Source organism: Triticum aestivum, chromosome 3D, assembly GCF_018294505.1.
Source record: "Triticum aestivum cultivar Chinese Spring chromosome 3D, IWGSC CS RefSeq v2.1, whole genome shotgun sequence".
Taxonomy (NCBI): Eukaryota; Viridiplantae; Streptophyta; class Magnoliopsida; order Poales; family Poaceae; genus Triticum; species Triticum aestivum.
In genome coordinates this window covers 316,100,621-316,108,377 of record NC_057802.1, presented here as the reverse complement: position 1 = coordinate 316,108,377, position 7,757 = coordinate 316,100,621, and positions in this window count along the sequence as shown.

Here is a 7,757-nt window from a genome sequence, read left to right as displayed (position 1 = left end):
GAGAAGAGAGAGGGCTGGCCAGGAGGTGGCGCGCGCCCCCCTTGCCCCAATCCGAATTGGACAAGGGGAGAGGCGGCGCCCCCCTCCTTCCTTCTCTCCTCCTCCTTCCCCCCTTCTCCCACTTGGAATAGGAAAGGGGGGGGGCCGAATCCTACTAGGTTTGGAGCCCTAGTAGGACTCCCCCCATGGCGCGCCTCCTCCCTTGGCCGGCCTCCTCCTCCCCCTCCTTTATATACGAGGGAGGGGGGCACCCCATAGACACACAAGTTGATCTTTAGCCATGTGCGGTGCCCCCCTCCACAGTTTTCCACCTCGGTCATATTATCGTAGTGCTTAGGCGAAGCCCTGCGTCGGTAACTTCATCATCACTGTCACCACGCCATCGTGCTGACGAAACTCTCTCTCGGCCTCAGCTGGACCAAGAGTTCGAGGAACGTCACCGAGCTGAACGTGTGCAGATCGTGGAGGTGCCGTGCGTTCGGTACTTCATCGGTTGGATCGCGAAGACGTTTGACTAGATCAACCGCGTTACTAAACGCTTCCGCTTTCGGTCTGCGAGGGTACGTGGACACACTCTCCCCGCTCGTTGCTATACTTCTTCTAGATAGGTCTTGCGTGATCATAGAATTTTTTTTGAAATACTACGTTCCCCAAAAGACTTGTCCTTCCTTTATGAATCCTTGCTTCTGCGAGAGGTTCTTCGTTCATAACGATCATCTCTACTCCTTCTCTCCCTTGGAGGTGATTCTTCTCTTCTACTTCTCCTTTTAGGTGAGTCTTCTCTTCTTTTCTAGGGAGTCGTACACTCATTAGAGTAGTGTCCAGGTCTTCCACAATTGTAGCCCACGACTAGAAGATCTTTTGTCATTGTAGGACCTTGACTTGGAACTTCTTTCTTTGCTTATACTCTGGTAGCACTGGGGCGCGTCGGTCCTAAACAAACGGTTATTAACCCCTTTCCGCGACGGCATTTGGAACCATCGCCAAGTGAGTGTCTGCGATAGGGTGTCCTTCCCACACGACCCAGAAATCGTCGGGGATAGGCCCTCCTGGGACCCAGGCTGGGGCCGTGTGTGACCGGGCGAGCCATCGAAACCCAATCATTTCCGTAGGTATGTACATCCCACAGGTAATCCGAGAAAATCATTTCCGTAGGTATGTACATCCCACACGGTAATCCGAGAAAATCATTTCCGTAGGTATGTACATCCCACACGGTGAATCCGAGAAAAACATTTCTGTTCATATGTATATCACACACAGTCAATCCAGGGAATACGTTTCCGTTCTTATGTACATCCCACACAGTCAATCCAGGGAAAACGTTTCCGTTCGGACGTACATCCCACACAGTTTTATGTGTAGGCTCGTGTGTGAAAGGTGTAACTATCACACACGGTCTTCCTTGGTTAACTGAGCTTTTATCAACTATATCACACATGATTTGATGAAGAAAACGGTGTGGCATTCGGCTATCCATCGCAAGCGCTTTTACTACTAGAACCGTTTGCAAAGGTCCATGACATATTTAGCAGGTTTATTAGTTTACAATTAATAATTCCAGTATTACGAAAATTCACATTTCATATCGAACAGCTGTTCGCCAATTTCATATCAGGCACATAAATATATTATAACATCACAGTACGGTAGCTACATGAAAATAGCACAGTACAACATATAGCTAGTTCAACTTCATAAGAACAATATATTCATTTCCCTAATCGAGATCATCCAGGATCGTCTTATCCACCTATGCTTTCAGTTCAGTAAGAACCCTTTTGCACGGGCCAATTGTGAAAGTGCCTCCTCCTTCGCCAACACCATCTTAGCAAAGTCTGATTTAAAAAATCTGAGTTCATTCTCCACCTTCAACTTTTTATCCCGCACCTTGAAATATGCTTCAGCGTTGACAAGACTTTCTCTAAGCCTACGTGTGTTCTCTTCTTCATACATGCTCCAGAGCTTCGTTAGGCACATCTTCAAAGACTGTGGCCACTCTTGATCAACCCACTCCAAGTAAGAACACTTCCGTTCATCCTATAATATTTAAAACTAGATCAGTAACAATTGTAGGGGAAATGGGTTTATAGCAACATAGAAAATCACCAATGCTTATTTTGAAAAACTGAAGAAACATGTTAATTATGACATATCTTCTCAAAAAGATCAATGTGCAAATGAAATAATTGGTACTGAGACAACAACCAAATTCTGGAACATCAGAAGCTATAATTAACTACAACGACGCTACAAGTTCTTACTCATGTACAATAAATAACAAATTGAACATTTTATGAGGAAGGTAAATATAACTGCAACAACATAGCGACAGTGTTTGGATGACAGCAAATTGATACTAACAGGTGTGTACATGCACAAATTTAGTAACATAGAACTAATAGCACTAAGGCCGTCCACTATGTATGCCAAAACTGGGGTAAAGACAACTGTTGCTACATCTCGCACCGGTGCCCTGCACTAGCGAGCCGATGCAGCGGAAAAAAAATCAGGGACCCGTACTCCGGAGCACGTAGTTGCTCCGATGCCCAGTTCGTTCGTGCCATAAAGATTTAGTATTTTACTGCTTGGCTGCTTGGATGTGTGCACCAAAGTTGGCTGCACAAACTGCTGAAGCGGTGCCAAATAATTTTCTAATGGCACCGCTGATGAGATGGCAAAAATTTAAAATACTAGGTACAAACTGTGACACTGTCTTAGGATGCGTTTGGTTGAAGGTGTGGTATGAATGGGTTGGGACCGTCACAGTGTCTGAATCACATCTAACATATAATTTGTAATAACGAAAGAGGGTCTAACCTTCTCTGCACATGCCAGAAACTTCCTCCCACTGTCCACAGAATCAAACGCAACTAGCTTAACGCATGGAGATTGATGGTGACAATGAGCAGATAGATCTTCAACCACCCCGCTCCATTCGTTGCCACTGATGGTCTTAGGGAGCTACAAGAGGTAGATACGACTCAAATCGACCTCAGGGTAAAAATCCTTCATTCCAAGTCATAGCCCGAGAGAGAGAAGAGAGGCATACCCGGGTGGTGAAGGAGTAGTCGCCGGAGGAGGAACCGCTATAGATGTCTTGGAAGAAGACCATGGCGACCCCGGCGGTAGGATGCGAGACGGCGAGAGCGAGGAAGCGGCTATAGCTTAGCAAGGAAGGAAGGAAGGAGGAAACAGGGGAAAAGTGACTTGTGGGCGGGGAGAAAAGGGGGTGGGGAAGGAGGAAGGGGGCGGGGTAGATATTTTGGCGGTAGGCCAAAATTTTGGAAATGTGGAGGGAAACTTTGCGCGCGGTGCTGCCGGACCATTCACTTTGAACGATTGTGTGCATCGCAAACGATTCTTCTACTTTACGCGCATGGGATGAGTTTGATAATTCAAATTTTGGTCTCAAGGCATGGGTACATTCACTTTGAACACGCGCGATGCCGCCGGACCATTCACTTTGAACGATTGTGTGCATCGCAAACGATTCTTCTGCTTTACGCGCATGGGATGAGTTTGATAATTCAAATTTTGGTGGAAATTTCCCCGGGTACGTCATTGCATAATTTAACATTGCTTGCTAATTTGGGCACACAAAAGAGCGTACAGCAGACAGACCACACTTACTGAATCGAGCAATTTTAGTAATTACACAGAGCCAGTTGACCTAAACATTACTCTAACAAAAGACCAGCATTAAACAAAAAGCCTAAGTACGCATAATTAGAAATCCGTCGCCGCGCCGGCCTATGCATCGCTGGTGTGAGATAAGACGTCGATGACTTGTCCTGGCGACATGCCGCCGTTGGTGGACTCCGCGTCCCCCCTGCTGAAGTCGACCGCGTCCTCATCCTCGTCCTCGGCGCCACCCTCAAGGTTGTAGTACTCGTAGTAGTGGATGCGCCAGAGCTCGCGTTGGTACTCCACCGCCGATTCCTCGACAGACAGACTCTTCTCTACCTCGACCTCGGCCACGCACAACTCCTCCTCCTGGCGCTCCTCGATCTCCGCCGCCTCCTGCATCTCCAGCTCCCGCTCGGCGACCTCATGAGGAAGCAGGTGCTCCATGGCCACCGCCGCCTTTTCAGACGTGGGTTGCATGCTGGAGTCCGAGGTGGCCTGGAATATCTTGGCGTGTGCATCCTCGATCTTGGCGTGGATGGCCTCGACCCAGGCCAGGGCGACATCAGCGGCACGGACGGCAGCTCCAGCGCTCTCGGTGTTTGCAGCCACTGTCGTAGCAGCTGTTGCAGCCGTCTCGGCTGCTGCTGCTGCCCTGTCGGCTGCCGCAGACACCCTCTCGACAGAAGCGGCCGCGCTCAATGCGGATGCGGCGGCACTCTCGGCGTAGGCGGCCGCGCTCTCGGTGCAGGCGGCGGTGCTCAGGGGGACGCGGCCATCGTACGGGCCTTCGCGAAGCGTTTCCATGGCGTCATCTTTGCAAGAAGGGGGTGCGGGAATGGGGATCGAGATTCGTGGATTCGGGGGTTGCCAGCAGACGAGCCGGCGAAGCTTAAGGAGGGAGACTTAAATAGACCCAGATATTTTCATCGCAAACGGTTACTAGAAAACAACCATGTGTGATGTTGTAGATATTTTTTATTAGCTGTGAAAGATGAATTTGGAATAAAGTGCCAACGGATGGTGTTTTAAATGAACGAGAAATTTTGTAGTACTAATACAACTGTCATGTCAAATTTTGGAAAATTTCAGGGGTCATTTGACCTTCTAAGACATTTAAGTGATTTTCTAGCCATTTAATGACCGTAATTGAAATTTGAACTACATGTACATGCAACAGCTAACCATAACGGTTTGAAAACTCATATTTCGTGTACTTGTGTGCGATTTAATTCCATGTGCAGTAAATTGGAAGGAATTTTCAAACATATTAGTCTAACGGCTATGACACAATTAAGCATGCAGTGACATGGCATTTTAATTCCAAAAAGTAAAAAAAATCAGAAATACATGAAACCTTGGTTGATGTAATGTCATGCCACCAAGATGATGTGGTAAAAAAATTGGCATGTTTGACCAAAGTTTGGACACACACACCCCTCACAAACCGGAGCAACTCACTAGTAGGCTCGTGGTTCCGAGAGGGAACAGTGCATGTTTGATGATGAACGGGAGGTAGCTTCCTCTTAGGACCTTCAAATTTTGTTTCTACGTCTAACATGCACTACTACAACTGTAATGTGAAAATTTTGAAAATTCCAGGGGTCATTTGACCTTTTAAAGACATTCAAGTGATTTTTTAGCCATCTAATGACAGTAATTCAAATTTAAACTACATCTACATGCAACGCCTAACCAAAATGGTTTGAAAAATCATATTTGTGTACTTGTGTGCGAGTTAATTCCATGTGCAGTAAACTAGAAGGAATTTTCAAACATATTTGTATCACGACATGGACACATATACATGAATACGTATGCATGGAGTGGCATGGCATTTTAATTCCAAAAAAAATTGGAAACACATGAAACCTTGGTTGATGTAATGCCATGCCACCAAGATGATGTGGTAAATAAATTGGCATGTTTGACAAAAGTTTGGACACACACCCCTCACAAACCAGAGCAACTCGCTAGAAGGTTCGTGGTTCCGAGAGGGAACAATGCATGTTTGACGACGAACGGGAGATAGCTTCCTCTTACGGCCTTCAAATTTTTTTCTACGTCTAACGTGCACTACTACAACTGTAATGTGAAATTTTGGAAAATTGTAGGGGTCATCTGACTTTTTGCAGATATTTAAGTGATTTTCTAACCATTTAATGACCGTAATTCAAATTTGAACTACATCTACATGCAACGCTGTAGCGACCAGACCTCAAATGGTCTGTGCTGCTGTGCACCAGTGTCATCCCTGGATCAGTAATGCTGACACGCACAGTACAAATGGAGGATTTATAACAGAGTAGCAATCACACACTTATTACATCGAATATCTCCAAAGAGATTAAGTATGATAAATATGACTTAGGGCCATCTAAATACGATAACAGCGGAAGACTTGGAAGATAAGTGAGTCCATCAACTCCAGCGGCATCACTGAGTATAAGACCACGACCTAAGGCACCTTACTCGTCGTCTGAAAAGTCTGCAACATGAAACGTTGCAGCCCGAAAACGGGTCAGCACATAGAATATGCTGGCAAAGTAACACATAGAGAATAATGAACAATAATAATGCTATACTACATGCATATATGGCTGGTGGAAAGCTCTACGGTTAAGTTTTTGCGAAAAGCCAATTTTTCCCTACTTCAAAGGAATAAAATTTATTTAACTATCATGGTGGTTGTGAAACATTGAGATGGTTGACAGCATCTCAATCCCAATTAAAAGTCATCATTAACCCAACAGAATTAATTAAAAGTAACATGGTGATGAGATTCAAATGATAATCCAGGTACTAGATACTCAAATTGTCCATAACCGGGGACACGGCTAACCATGATTAGTTTATACACTCTGCAGAGGTTTGCGCACTTTTCCCCAGAAGACTCGATCGCCTCCGCTTGATTCTTGCACTGCATGATGTTTGAGAAACGGATGACCGAGACACAGTCTTTCAGGAACAATCACTCTTTACTCCGGGTGGACCGGTACACCTACTTTCCCCTACATCTGCTAGCCCACCTCTTCAAGAGATCATGTAACCTACTCAACTATGCTAGAGCCCATAATAGCTTGTGGCTGCACACGGAAGTTTCTAGCTTGAATAATCTTATGATCCCTTTGAGCCTGGGTGGCGGTCCTTATACAAACAGACAACACTGGATTCTCCAGGTGCCTCAATCCACCCAGATGTGAGTTTTAGTTGCCACCTTAGGTAAACCATTATTAACAATCTCACATCTGTCATGAAGATCTCTCAAACCCAATCCACGTCTACGAGCATAGCATGGCAAAATAATAGCAACGTAGAAGTAACTCCCAAGGGTTTGATAAGAAAACAGGTAATAGGTACTACCTCAACTACTTCCCAATACCCACAATTTAAATTTTGATCCTAACCATGCAATTGTTTGAGGAATAGATCTAATGCAATAAAACTGGGTATGGAAGGTATGATCAAAGTGTTACTTGCCTTGCTGATGATCCGCAAAACCTAGCGATTCGAAGTAACAAGCGGCACACTCCGGGTACTCTATCGCAAACAAACAAGCAAATAATCAGTACTCATCTAATGCATAGGTAAAACTCGAATGAAAGATCCAACTAGAAGGTTCAACTTAAGAACTCCGGTTTGCAAAAAGAATCAACTCGAACGAAGCAACGAAGGTCAAACTGCGAAAGAAACAAGCTTCGTTTACTAATCTGGATCTAGGTCAAATTTTACAGTAGCAAAAACTTGTTTGCGTAGGTTAAACGGAAAGAGAATTTCGGGACGAAACTCTAGGCGCTTGAATCGCCTGATTCCGATAAACGAGCGAAAAGTTAAACAGAAACGAAGATTCGATCAGAAATCGAGATCTGAGATAATCGCGGAAAAATCTGACGAAAAAGAAAAACGGACGAACGGTTAAAGAACGGACGTTCGTTAACAGAGAAAATCTGACGAACGCGTTCGTTAAAACGAACGAGTCGGTGAACGCTCACAAAATAACAAAACCGAAAAAAAACCGATCTAGGTTTTTTTTAAACGAACGGTTTTTTTTTAAAACAAAACCGGCAAACGACGGCGAGGTAATACCTCGTCGGGACGGGCTCCGGCGGGGCTCGGCTGGCTCCGGCGAG